Below are 14,853 nucleotides of genomic sequence, written 5' to 3'. Positions count from 1 at the left end.
TTTCCTACATTTTTTAAAGATCCGACTTCAGCAATATTCCTTTAGAAAGTCAGGAGTATCTGGCCTCTGTTTGTATTGTTTCATTTTCACCTTAAGTTTTGTTGCTGTTACTTAGATATATGGGATATTCTTCCGCTGCTGTTTACCTGCGTATAATGACGTTTTCCGGCCATCTTCAACTGTCCTGTTGTGTGGTGGTTTCCTCTTCTTTCATTGAAGACCAATGATGAACTTTTGGCTAGCATTTTCATTCCGACGGAGATATTTTCTCTGTGGTATATTCATTCTATTGTTATCTTTTTCTGTCTTGTTGGATGTAAATTGACCAACTCACTGAAAATGAGAGAAGGGGGTCATATTTTATACTTAAGGACAGGCTATCTGTTTTAAGAATTTATAAATGTACTATTTCGTCGATATGTCTTAAAAGTCATATTCATAACTTTTTTGGGGTGACTCGTGTCCTTTTTTCCAATATTTTTTTAATAGTTTTTTTACGCCAATTTTTAAAAATAACTTTACAAATAAACAAATCATTCATTTTTAGTCTGCATGATGTAAAATTCAAAATCAATGTATTAACGATCTGACTTCAGCAAAGTCCTTTAGAAAGAGTAATCAAGGACACCAAGATTCTAGCGGAAATCAAAAGAAGGAACTCCTTGGTAAAACCAGACATGAAAAGCCGACAAACACAACAAAGAACATAAAGTAAGTAAAATAATACCTACAAAGAAACAAAAGTAAATGAGCAATTCGGACTCCACTAAGACTAGGTGCACGTGTAGGGTAAGCGTCCACTGCTTTTCTAGAAACACCCTCGAGGTTCTGCAATAGTTTTTTTTTATAATTGAATTTTTTGGATGCAATAGGTGAAGTATATGAATATGAAATAATCGGAAATATCAAAGAGCAGAAATATCTGGCATCTGTTTGTATTAATTCATTTTCACTTTTAGTTTATGTTAATGTTTCTTTGGTGTATAGTGGAAACTCTTTCGCTGCATCTGTTTATAATGATGTTGTTGGACCAACTACACCTGCCCTGTAGTGTGATGGTTCCCTGGTCGTTCATTGAAGACAAACTTGTAGCTTTGGGCTGACATTTGCATCCTAATCTTTCGCAAATTCACCAGAACTATTCTGAGTATTGTAAAAAAAACTACAAACATATTCAAAATTAGAGTCTTCTCTTCATTCGATTGAATAACCAGTGTTGAACAAGATATTTTCCAAATGGGCCTTTATATATATATATTGGGACTAGAATGTTCCTAAGTCCAGGATCCAAAATCTCTAGTAACACATTGCGAAATAGTCCAAAATTGATTTATGTCTGCCTATTTTCAAATACTTGGTCCGATTTTCAGTACCCATTAAGTCTTTCACGGCAATTTCACAACATGAACCATGATAAGGTGAAAAGGTCAACGTATAAGGACAAAATTTGGCCTAAGTCTGGAATCTCAACTCCCTAGCAACACATTACGAACGAATACAAATATGACCTACTCCGAGATCTTTCGTATACTTTGTCCAATTTTGAGACACCACTTAGTCTTCCACAGGTTTTTTCTCACACTGCCCTCTGTTTGGTGAAAATGTTTATATATAAACACTAGAAAGAATCCAAATTAAGGAACCATAATTCCTACCACTGCATTGCAAAAGAGTTTCCAAGTCACTACAAGTTTACCTTTCAAATACTTGCTCCAAATTTGAGACCTCACTCAGTGTTCCAAAGTTTTGTTTTTTTCCCAACATTTTTTCCCTTGATTTCGTAAAATATGTATATAGAACGACTAGAATGCGTCAAGGTCCAGGGTCTCAAATCTATAGTAACACATTGCGGAAGAGTTCATATTTGACCTATCCCTGCTTATATTTCAAACACATGATTCAGATTAGAGACGCTACTCAGTCTTTTTCATGATTTTCCCAACATGGGCCTTGATATGGTAAAAAAGTTTATATATATGGACTAGAATTAGCGCAAGTCCAGGATCCAAAATCCTAACCTACATGCCGAAGGAGTCCTAAATTACTTCCCCTGCTTATTTTTCATATACCTGGTCTTATTTTGAAACCGACTCAGATTTTCACAGAATTTTATTTTTCACATGGACCTTGATATGGTAAAATATCTATATATAATTATCAAAAGTGAGCCCAGGTTCAGGATCCCAATTGTCAATTCCATGCAATATAATGCAAAAGAGATCTAGATTTCTTACACCAGTTTATTTTTAATTTAACTTTGTCTAAATCTGAGTTCCCACTCAGTCTTTTTTTCGAATGGACCATTATTTGGTGAAAAGATCTTGATAAAAGGACTGAAATAAGCCCATGTCCATGATCCTCAATTCCTTGCCATACATTGCAAAAGTATTCCAAAATGTCCTACTTAGCTTATTATTTAAAAAATGTTGGTCCGAATTTAATTTCCCGCTCCGCTCAGTCGTTCACAGGATTTTCTCATATGGCCTTAATGTGATGACAATTCTGTATGTAACCATTAGAATAAGCTCCGGTTCAGAATCCCAAATCCCCGGCAACATATTACAAAAGAGTCCCAGAGTGATCTATCAAAGTGTATTATTCATATACATTATCCAAATTTGAGATCCCATTCAATGCCCACATGATTTCTCCAAGATGAACCTTTATATGATGAAAGGTCTTATATGAAGACTAGAATGAAACCAGGTTCAGGATCGAAATTCCAAGCAACACATTGCAAAAGATTGCCAAAGAGACCTATCCTAGCTTATTTTTCATAAATTGGTCCAAATTTGAGACCCCACTTAGTCTTCCATGGGTTTTTCTCCACTTCGGTCTTTTTCATATACGTTTTTTTTTTCAATTTACATCCTACAGGACAGAAAAAGATAACAATGGAAAGAAGAAAAAACTACAATTTTAAATAGGTTAGTTGTTTTTAAAACACTCAGGCAAACAAACTATTTTTTTACAATACGATATAATTTTTGATATTCCCTTGCAAAATTATCACTATTCAGATGTTCTTACATTTGGTGTAGAGATGCTAAACGTAGAGCTATTTGAATGCCTACGAGATAATATACATAACCATATTATATTACTAAAAACATCTGTCAAAGGCATAAGGCATCTTTAGTATTGCCGAAGAAATGTTTATGTACAATGTAGCCCAATCTGTATTTATTAGATTACGAATGATACCTCAAATAAACAAAACTAATTTCAATTGTACTTAACAATTCAAGGAGTTGTATGTTTCAAGTAAAAATAATCAAGGGAACCAAGTTATATCAGTAATCAAAAGAATGTAATCCAGGGAAAAAGACCAGACATGGAAAACAAAGAACACAAAGTAACTAAAATCATACATACAAAGTAACAAAAGCAATTGAACAAAGAACGATTTCTTCACTGTGATGATGAAAATACGCAGACGTGTCATTTTTCAAATACGTTTTGCATATGTTTCGGGTTATAGCATTTTGTCCTTTTTATATACATATGGTAGTAAAGGGATCAAACCTAACATAACGTTAATATGTTTGTTGATTATGCCAAAGAGAAAACAACGCCACTGGGATGAAAAAGACCAACTCATAGCAACTCATTGGTCTTCAAAGAACGACGAGGAAAACCCTCACACCACAGGGCAGGCTGAAGTTGGCCCCACAACATCAGTAGATACAGATACAGCGGAAGAGTTGCCCCTATATGCTCAAGCAACATAAATGAAATAAGCTAAATGTGAAAACGGAACGAAAGACATGGATCCTGAAGGAAAATTACTGAAGCCGGATCTTCTGTAAATGTACAAAAAAAATTGGGCTTTTTGCAGAAATTCTCCTTTATTTAAATAAAGAAAATATATTTATAAAACATGATAAAGATTTTTACATCATGCAGACTAAAACTGAATGAAATGGTCATTTTTAATCGTAAAGATATTAATAAAAACAAATATGGCTAAAATGCATTGTAATACTCTACGGTATCTTATTATCTCTTAATCATTGAAAATACACCACTAAAAAGCAACTATTTTAGACACAAATAGTCAACTGTTGTCGGATAAAATTCTTTCCTAAATTTTTTAATTTTTGAAATTCTATACATCTGAATAGTAATATTTTTCTTAAAGATTATAATATTTGTTTGCCTGAATGTTGTAAAAACTACCTACCTTTTCAAAATTCTATTCTGTCCTTCATTCTACTGTTATCTCTTTCTGTCCTCTAGGATGTAAATCGACCAATTCACTGCAAATTAAGGAAAATGGTAGTGTTTTATATTTCAGGGGAGTTCTCTGAAACATTACCAGCACAAATTATGAGACTTGACTGAGGCTATCATAAAAATAATTTGCAGTCAATTTTATACAAACTTTCAATATGATGTCTTGAAATAAATAAGTTCATAATAGTTCTCCTTTAAAACAGACAAACTTATTCCTTATCAAAAATATATTGTTCTCCTTCATTATTATCATATATAAGGACAGTGTAACATTTGAAGTTGATGAATTCATTAAGAATTGATCTAAATACCATTTTGAGACATGATATACTTAGATATTAACCCAATAAGTTAACTAAACCATTAAATAGGGTCATTCATAAGATATATAGTGATGATAGTGTTGTCAAAATGTTAGTGGGTAGCATTTAAGTGGTATTAACATTGATTCGCTAATGGGTACCTTACATAGAAATTGAAACACTATATTTATAAGCAGTTTTTGTGATGACATGGTTTGTGTCCTTTATTGTTTGACTTTTCATGAAACCCGCATGGAAAGAATTGGGATTTAGTAAACATACGATGGGGACATAACTTTTTGAAGATTAAAAAAACAAAAGAAGACCAAATTCAATAGCCCTAACAATATGAAAAAATATTTGAAAAATGACACATTTGTGTATTCTAATTTTTTAGATTATGAATGTCACCTCATATTGTTCACATGAGGTATCATTCGTAATCTCATAAATACAGATTGTGCTACATTGTATATAAATATATGTTCAGCAATCCTAAATATGCCTTATGTCTTTGACAGATGTTTTGAGTTATAGAATATAATCATTCAAATTTTACCGCAGACATTCAAACAGTTTCTCGTCTAGCATTTCTACAGCACATTTAACAACATTTGAAAAGTGACATTTTTGCAAGAAAAGGTAAATAAAATACATTTTTTTGTAAAAAAAAACTATAATTTGTGTTTGCCTGAGTGTTGTTAAACTACTAACCTATTCAAAATTCCAGTCTGTTCTTCCCTTCTAACGTTATCCTTTTCTGTCCCGTTGGATCTAAGTCGACCAATTCACTGCAGATTAGAAAAGTGGGTTAAGTTATATACTTAATGTGTCCGACAATACTAAATATGTATTATGCCTTTGGTAGATGTTTTGAGTTATAGAATATGATCATGTAAACCATCTCACATACATTCATATAATTTCACGTTTAGCATTTTTACAGCACATTTAACAACATCTAAATATTGATAATTTACAAGGAAAGGTCAAAATATATTTTTGTTTTAATATTTGTTTACCTCAGTGTTGAAAAAACTACTTACCTTTTCAAAATTCTAGTTTGTTCTTCATTATATTGTTGTCTCTTTCTGTCCTCTATGATGTAAATCGACCAATTCTCTGCAAATGAAGGAAGAGGGATAGTTTTTTTTTTCATATTTCAGGACACTTTATCTGATACAGGAATTTACAAATGTTTTACTTCGTTGATATATCTTACATTTCTTATGACTCATTTTAACTAAATCGAAATCGTGTATTTCCCCCAATATTTTTTGATCAAGTGTTCATTTGTTGCTATAATTTTCTGTAAATCAACAAATTATCTGGAAATGAGAGAACGGGTAATGTTTTACACTGCACATGAGACTATCTGTTATAGGAATTTACAAATGTCTTACCTCGTCGATGTGTCTTCAATTTGTATTTATGACTTTTCTGTCGAATTACTTGATGACTCATCTTATCTAAATCGTGTACTTTTTCACAACATTTCTTTTCAAAGATTCATTTTAGGAATTTTTTTATAAATAACTTTACAAGAAAAAATGACCATATCATTCAGTTTTAGTCTGCATAATGATAATATCTAAATCATCTTTTTAAGATACACTTCCTTCATTTAAATAATAGAGATTTTTTTTTCTAAACATAAATTATATCATACATTTGTTAAACATTCGTTTTCAGCGATATTCCCGTGAAAAACAATAGGAATAAAATTCTTCAATTTATCTGAATATGATTACCTTGATTGCTTAGCATAAATTAGGGAAATGTTTATAACCGTTTTATGACCTCTTAAAATTATCAGCACAAATAATGTTGGCGTTGCCTTCCTTGACTGAGGGCATCATTAAAATAACCTGCAGTCAATTTTATATAAACTTTCAATTTGATGTGTTGAAATAAATAAGTTCATAATAGTTCTACTTTAAAACAGACAAAATTATTCTGTATCAAAAATTTATTGTTCTCCTTCATTATTATCATATATAAGGACAGTGTAACAGCTGAAGTTGACCAATTCATTAAGAATTGATCTGAATACCATTTTGGAATTTTGACAGAACTTTGAGACATGATATACTTAGATATTTACCCTATGAGTTAACTAAACCATTGAATAGGCTCATTCGTAAGAGATATAGTCATGCTATTGTCAAATCGTTAGTTGGTAGTATTTAAGCGGTATTAACATTGCTTCGCTAATGGGTGCCTAACAAAGACATTAAAACACTAAATTTAAAAGCAGTGTTTTGGGATGATATAGGTTGTGTCCTCATTGTTTCACTTTTGATTAACCGTGGTTCTTAACCCCGCATGGAAAGAATTGGGATTTATTAAACATACGATGGAGACATAACTTTTTGAAGATTTAAACTGGTCTGGAGCTGACATTTCAATTAACTGCTAATTAAAAATAGTTTGTACATTTGTGAAATTTATATTCAGTTTATTTCCGTTGTAACCAAGGACTCAGATCTTTTAAGACTGATTTTCAAGTGTGTTTAATTGTTTAATATTTTTCACAGTGGCAAAACTTTTAAGGGGTAGGGTTGTAATCACGCCAAAATACTTTAACCCCGCTGCATTGTTTGCGACTGTCCTAAGTCAGGAATTTCTTACCTCAGTATTTCTTGTTTCTTTAATTTATTTTTTTTTATGTTACTTGAGTATAGAGGGGCAACTCTTTCGCTGTACCTGTGTATATATATTGATCTTGTGGGGCCAACTTCAGCCTGCCCTGTGGTATGAGAGTTTCCTCGTCGGTCATTGAAGACCAATGGGTGGTCTTTGACTGTCATTTTCATCCCGATGGCGTTGTTTGTCCACTTTGACATATCACCATACCTATTTTCGTTATATCAGGCTTGATCCTTTCACTGTGATATGTAACAAAAGAAGACCAAATTCAATAGCCCTAGCAATTTGAAAAAATATTTGTAAAATGACACATTTGTGTATTCTATTTTTTTAGATTACGAATGTCACCTCATATTGTTCATATGAGGTATCATTCGTAATCTCATAAATACAGATTGTGCTACATTGTATATAAATATATGTTCAGCAATCCTAGATATGCCTTATGTCTTTGACAGATGTTTTGAGTTATAGAATATAATCATTCAAATTTTACCGCAGACATTCAAACAGTTTCTCGTCTAGCATTTCTACAGCACATTTAACAACATTTGAAAAGTGACATTTTTGCAAGAAAAGGTAAATAAAATAAATATTTTTTGTAAAAAAACTATAATTTGTGTTTGCCGGAGTGTTGTAAAACTACTAACCTATTCAAAATTCCAGTCTGTTCTTCCCTTCTAATGTGATCCTTTTCTGTCCCGTTGGATTTAAGTCGACCAATTCACTGCAGATTAGAAAAGTGGGTTAAGTTATATACTTAATGTGTCCGACAATACTAAATATGAATGATGCCTTTGGTAGATGTTTTCAGTTATAGAATAGGTTCATGTAAATCATCTCACAGACATTCATATAATTTCACGTTTAGCATTTTTACAGCACATTTAACAACATCTAAATATTGATAATTTACAAGGAAAGGTCAAAATATATTTTTTAAAGACTATCATATTTGTTTGCCTGAGTGTTGAAAAAACTGCTCACCTTTTCAAAATTCTAGTTTGTTCTTCATTCTATGGTTGTCTCTTTCTGTCCTCTATGATGTAAATCGACCAATTCTCTGCAAATGAAGGAAGAGAGATAGTTTTTTCTCATATTTCAGGACACATTATCTGATACAGGAATTTACAAATGTTTTACTTCGTTGATATGTCTTACATTTCTTATGACTCATTTTAACTAAATCGAAATCGTGTATTTCCCCCAATATTTTTTTGATCAAGTGTTCATTTGTTGCTATAATTTTCTGTAAATCAACAAATTCTCTGGAAATGAGAGAACGGGTAATGTTTTACACTGCACATGAGACTATCTGTTATAGGAATTTACAAATGTCTTACCTCGTCGATGTGTCTTCAATTTGTATTTATGACTTTTTTGTCGAATTATTTGATGACTCATCTTATCTCAATCGTGTACTTTTGAATAATATTCTTTTCAAAGATACATTTTAGCCATTTTTAATAAATAACTTAAATAACTTTACAATAAAAAATGACTATATCATTCAGTTTTAGTCTGCAGAATGATAATATCTAAATTATGTTTTTAAGATACATTTTCTTCATTTAAATAATAGAGATTTTTTTTCTAAATATAATTTATATCATACATTTATTAAACATTCGTTTTCAGCGATATTAGGGATAAATTAGGGAAATTTTTGTAACATTTCTATGACCTCTTAAACATTATCGGCACAAATATTGTTGGCATTACCTCCCCTTGACTGAGGGCATCATTAAAATAACCTGCAGTCAATTGTATATAAACTTTCAATTTGACGTCTTGAAATAAATAAGTTCATAATAGTTCTACTTTAAAACAGACAAAATTATTCTGTATCAAAAATATATTGTTCTCCTTCATTATTATCATATATAAGGACAGTGTAACAGCTGAAGTTGACCAATTCATTAAGAATTGATCTAAATACCGTTTTGGCATTTTGACAGAACTTTGAGACATGATATACTTAGATATTTACCCTATAAGTTAACTAAACCATTGAATAGGCTCATTCGTAAGAGATATAGTCATGATATTGTCAAATCGTTAGTTGGTAGTATTTAAGTGGTATTAAAATTGCTTCACATAGACATTAAAACACTAAATTTAAAAGCAGTGTTTTGGGATGATATAGGTTGTGTCCTCATTGTTTCACTTTTGATTAACTGCGGTTCTTAACCCCGCATGGAAAGAATTGGGATTTATTAAAAATTAGATGGAGACATAACTGTTTTAAGATTTAAACTGGTCTGGAGCTGACATTTCAATTAACTGTTCATTAAAAAAAGTTTGTACATTTGTGAAATTTATATTCAGTTTATTTCCGTTGTAGCCAAGGACTCGGATCTTTTAAGACTGATTTTCAGGTGTGTTTAATTGTTTAATATTTTTCACAGTGGCAAAACCTTTAAGGGGTAGGGTTGTAATCACGCCAAAATACTTTAACCCCGCTGCATTGTTTGCGTCTGTCCTAAGTCAGGAATTTCTTACCTCAGTATTTCTTGTTTCTTTAGTTTAGTTTTTATGTTACTTCAGCATAAAGGGGGAACTCTTTCGCTGTACCCATGTATATATATTGATTTCGTGGGGCCAACTACAGCCTGCCCTGTGGTATGAGAGCTTCCTCGTCGGTCATTGAAGACCAATGGATGGTCTTTGACTGTCATTTTCATCCCGATGGCTTTGTTGTCACCTTTGACATATCACCATACCTATTCTCGTTATATCAGGCTTGATCCGTCACTATGTAACAAAAGAAGACCAAATTCAATAGCCCTAACAATATGAAAAAATATTTGAAAAATGACACATTTGTGTATTCAGTTTTTTAGATTACGAATGTCACCTCATATTGTTCACATGAGGTATCATTCGTAATCTCATAAATACAGATTGTGCTGCATTGTATATAAATATATGTTTAGCAATCCTAGATATGCCTTATGTCTTTGACCGATGTTTTGAGTTATAGAATATAATTATTCAAATTTTACCGCAGACATTCAAACAGTTTCTGGTCTAGCATTTCTACAGCACATGTAACAATATTTGAATAGTGACATTTTTGCAAGAAAAGGTAAATAAAATACATATTTTTGTAAAAAAACTGTAATTTGTGTTTGCCGGAGTGTTGTACAACTACTAACCTATTCAAAATTCCAGTCTGTTCTTCCCTTCTAATGTTATCCTTTTCTGTCCCGTTGGATCTAAGTCGACCAATTCACTGCAGATTAGAAAAGTTTTTTTTCATATTTCAGGACACAGGAATTTTCAAATGTTTTACTTCGTTGATATGTCTTACTTTTCTTATGACTTATTTTAACTAAATCGTGTATTTTCGCCAAATATTTGTTTGATCAAGGGTTCATGTGTTGCTATACTTTTCTGTAAATCAACAAATTCTCTGGAAATGAGAGAACGGGTAATGTTTTACAATGCACATAAGACTATCTGTTATAGGAATTTACAAATGTCTTACCTCGTCGATGTGTCTTCAATTTGTATTTATGACTTTTCTGTCGAATTACTTGATGACTCATCTTATCTAAATCGTGTACTTTTGATCGACAATCCTAGATATGCCTGATGTCTTTGACAAATGTTTTGAGTTACAGAATATCAGTATGAATATTATCTGGCAGACATTTAAACCGTTTTATTTTTTAACGTTTAGCATTTCTATAGGACAAGTAACAACATGCAACTTACTAAAGTGATATTTTACTAAGGAAGGGCCCAATTATATATTTCTGGAAAAAAAACTGTAAGATTTATTTGCCTGAGTATTGTAAGGGCCTACTTTCCTATTTAAAAGTCTAGTCTTTTCTTCATTCGTCTGTTTTCCTATCTATATGTAAGTCTCTTCCTTCAAATCAGAGAAGAAAATAAAGTTGTATACTTCAGGAGAGAATATTTGTTTTTTTTATATACATATGTGATACTTTGTCCAAATGTCTTACCATTTGTATAACCTTGGTTTCCTTGATTACTCTTACATTTTTATTCATAATCTTTCTTTTCAGTTACTCGATGACTTATTTTAACTGTAGTGCAGCGGACGACTAAAGCTTTGTCGAAATTCAATAGGCCTAGAGGGTATACGGTTATATTATATGTCAAAGGAAAGATTAATTAATGTAGTTTTTTAATATCATTCTTTTCTAACTGAAATGTGATAAAGTTTTCTGCAATTTTGCATTAATTAAGGGAGGGGTCAAAGATCAATCGACCCTAATACAGTTTGATAAGCTATTTAAGTATTTAAGTAAAATTGTTCACTGCAGGCATAAAAAACAAGTATTATGTAAAGACCACATGTATAGAATTTTAAAAATGAAAAAAAGAACTTTTTTCGGACAAACTTAATCACTGAAGAAAAATTCCCATAAAATTGGTCGCAATACAGTGCATTTTAAATTATTAAGAAATAATAAGATACCGTAGAATATTATTGTGTATATCTAAATATTCTGTACTGGGAAACAAATAAAATAAACACAACATTCTCGATTCGATCTGCAACACGAGCTTTGTAAAATAAGTTTGAGGTTGCAAATTTTCACATATTTTGACCACTAATTATATCAAAATCGTAAAGTACGAAATCGATTGCCGGACAACCTGTTCTGTTTCCGAATTGCTGGTACAACAGAAAAGCATGAATACTAAGTAACTTTTTTTTGACATGATAAATATTTTAAGTTCTTTTTAAGCAGATAGATAAAAGTTTGACATATCTTTTTTTCTGTTATTCAATAACTGAGCGCACAACAATATTCGTTTTTTTTTTTTTTTTTGAGGAAATTAGAACGAAGAGCTACTTATCAACGGTAAAGACAAAGCACCAAAAAAAAATACAAAAATAGTCATAAACATAACATATATAAATTTAAAGAATTATTGAGCAGCCCAGACTTGATAAAAAACCTGGGGTTTCGGACCAGGTTCATTTATAGGATATTAATTTTGACGCCTTTTCTCTGTTTTTCCACAAGCGCCCATAGATCTGTTCGTATATAAATGATATAATGAAGGAGGGGAAAATCCGGCATTGCTTTAGTCATCTAGTATGCGACTGTGGAAAAAGGATTGCAAAGATTTTGTTTTTTTTTTGTAAATGGATTATTTCAAGTAAAATCGGCCTTTACTATCATGTAGACCGATCAAAAGTTCATAGCTTTTACATCCTCTTCGCTTGGCAAAGGCTACGGTCCTGCCCCTGTCATTGGTAGGGGACAAGGCCGTAACCCTTGGGTAGCGAAGCTGCTTTTACAGTTGTGATAAATCCCAGTTTCAGTTTATCTTATTCATGCTTTACGTGAAACAGACAGACGTGATTGGCTGCCCGAAAATTAAAACTATGACATTGTAAACGTTCAAATAATCTGTCATTCCTTGTCAAAATATGACAACAGAAGTAATGATATTTTCTTATACCAATCAGTTCAATGCACAAACCACTTACTACAACTACCCTGTGCATGTATGTTTACGCCGCAAAAAAGTAAGTTTAAAACAACTTATACACAGTTAATAGCAAATGATTTATAAACCTCTTTATCAAAGCCCCTCCCTTTTTCTAAGATTCTTGATCCTCCCCTGCCCTGGAAAATGGTGTTTCCTTCGAACTAATATTCTATACATGTAACAACTATGTTACCATTGTAGGTCAATTCGTACGGCTACTTAACTGATGTCTTTTTGAGAGGTAAAAAATTATTATGCGTCTGAAGTCCGTTCTTCTTTTGAGTTGGAATTTTAACTCGTTTAATTCATTCTGAGCAGCGGCAGATCCAGAGGGAATGGAGGGATTGGCACCCCCTTTTTATTGGATAAATATGTCATTTTTATGTGTAAAATTGATAAAAATGGTAGTAAATAATGTCCGCGCGCACACACACACACACACATCCTTTTTTTGAGGAACCCTGGACGGCACCACCTTTTCAAAGTGTGGATCCGCCCCTGCAGAGGATATTGCAGTACAAGCATCAGCCTGGCGCACAGTTAAACATAAGAAAATAAATATTGTGATAACATGCATGTACATGTATACACATGCTTCCATGCAAAGTTCACAGTCCATGTCTTGTCAAATTTATTACGAAATCCAACCTTGTCATCAACCCCCGAGTCGCATTTATTTTGTTTGAGAATCCCTGATTCATGGTTAAATCTTAAACATTTTATTTGAAGTCCAAACAAATAAAGACAAATGAAAAAGAAATATGTATGATTTTAGTATGTACAAAAATAAATCTCAAAACCTTAAGTCTTTTCGTCAAAACGTAAGGTGGACTGTGTACTTTACTTGTGTCTTTGTTCATAAAACGCCCCGGTAACTAGGCAAATTGTCGGGAAACGATTCCATGTTATACAATTTTAGTACAATTAATAGTTTAAATATGTGAAAATTTGCAACTTCAAACTCATTTTGCATAGCCCATGTTGCAGATCGAATCGAGAACGTTGTGTTTATTTTATTTGTTATGCAATACAGAATATTTAGATATACATTTTAATATTCTACGGTGCCTCATTATCTCTTGATCATTGAAAATTCAACCAATTTTAGCGGTATTTTTGTTCTGTGATAAAATAGTCAACTTTTGTCGGAAAAATCTTATTTTTTATACTTTTGAATTCTATATAAGTGATCTTTTCATGATACCCGTTTCCCAATACCTACAATAAACGATTTCACTTAAATTACTTATCAAAGTGTAGGGGTCGACTGATCTTTGACCCCTTCTCTAATTAATGCAAAAGAACAGAAAACTCTACCGTTTTTCACTTTGATAAGTACGATATTCAGAAACTACATTAATTTATCTTTTCATTGATTTATACTATAGCCGTATACCCTCTAGGCCCATTAAAATTCGAAAAATCCTTAGCAGTCCGAGGCACTATTAAGATATATTGCTAAGAAATTGTTTAATGCTGCACTATCAATTATGGTCAATCATAGATTTATCTCCCTTAGTTTTGATATGTATTTTCCCTTTTTAGGTAGAGCCGTAGAAGTCAATTGAATAATGAAGATTTTATTATAATAATCCATCAAACTAGTGATCGCATCACGTGACCACAGAGCGGTCAATATATTTTACGGTTTTTATTGTTTTCTTTGTCAAGTTTACACATATTTATATAGTGTAATAAATTTAAACAGTAATTTATGCGTTTATTTTACTTTTTTTTTTATTTTAAACAGATCTAACGTCCTTTTACCTAACAAAACTGCGATAAGATCGGTCACCGATCATCGGTAATCGATCCGTCAAATTGTTGCGCGATACGGTTCAAGGACTGTACACTTAGATACAAATCCGCAGTTATTGATAGAGATGTTGAAGGAAAACTACTGACCGAACTTTACGACATATGTGATGACTTTTCATTCAGAATTGTCACCTTTCCTCTGTGGCAACATTCATTCATCACCTGCGTATGGAGTTTTCATATCAAAACTCATACGTTATGCTAAAGCTTGCCGAAACTATGCAGACTTTTTGTATCGCGCTAGGGCTCTTACAGTTAGGCTTTTGGAGCATGGTTATGTTGCTACAAGATTGAATTTATCACTGCAGACGTTTTAGGGTGGCCATCATGAACTTGTGGATCATTATGGTGTATCCATCTGCACTGATCT

At 32.2% G+C, this 14,853-nt stretch overlaps 1 long non-coding RNA gene across 6 annotated transcripts in view; it reads right to left on the bottom strand.

The window, feature by feature from the left end:
* The window catches only part of LOC148620535 (uncharacterized), a 28,867-nt gene extending 17,566 nt beyond the window's left edge, over positions 1 to 11,301 (bottom strand). Inside the window, exons 1-8 of one of the 6 annotated variants that reach the window (XR_015921867.1) lie at positions 10,346 to 11,301; positions 9,690 to 9,941; positions 8,175 to 8,250; positions 7,838 to 7,914; positions 5,585 to 5,660; positions 5,253 to 5,329; positions 4,184 to 4,259; positions 147 to 333 (exon numbers count right to left, since the gene is read on the bottom strand). This is a non-coding gene — a long non-coding RNA (uncharacterized LOC148620535). Of the gene's footprint in view, positions 1 to 146; positions 334 to 4,183; positions 4,260 to 5,252; positions 5,330 to 5,584; positions 5,661 to 7,244; positions 7,427 to 7,837; positions 7,915 to 8,174; positions 8,251 to 9,689; positions 9,942 to 10,345 lie in introns of all 6 variants that reach the window. The other 5 variants (XR_015921863.1, XR_015921862.1, XR_015921865.1 and 2 more) reach the window with 5 other exon arrangements.
* Positions 11,302 to 14,853: the final 3,552 nt, after the last annotated feature.

The sequence above is a fragment of the Perna viridis genome, chromosome 4, assembly GCF_037379345.1.
Source record: "Perna viridis isolate PV_CMFRI_1.1 ecotype Kerala chromosome 4, ASM3737934v1, whole genome shotgun sequence".
Lineage (NCBI taxonomy): Eukaryota > Metazoa > Mollusca > Bivalvia > Mytilida > Mytilidae > Perna > Perna viridis.
Note: the sequence above shows the minus strand (reverse complement) of the source record. Positions and strands in the feature narration are given on the sequence as shown.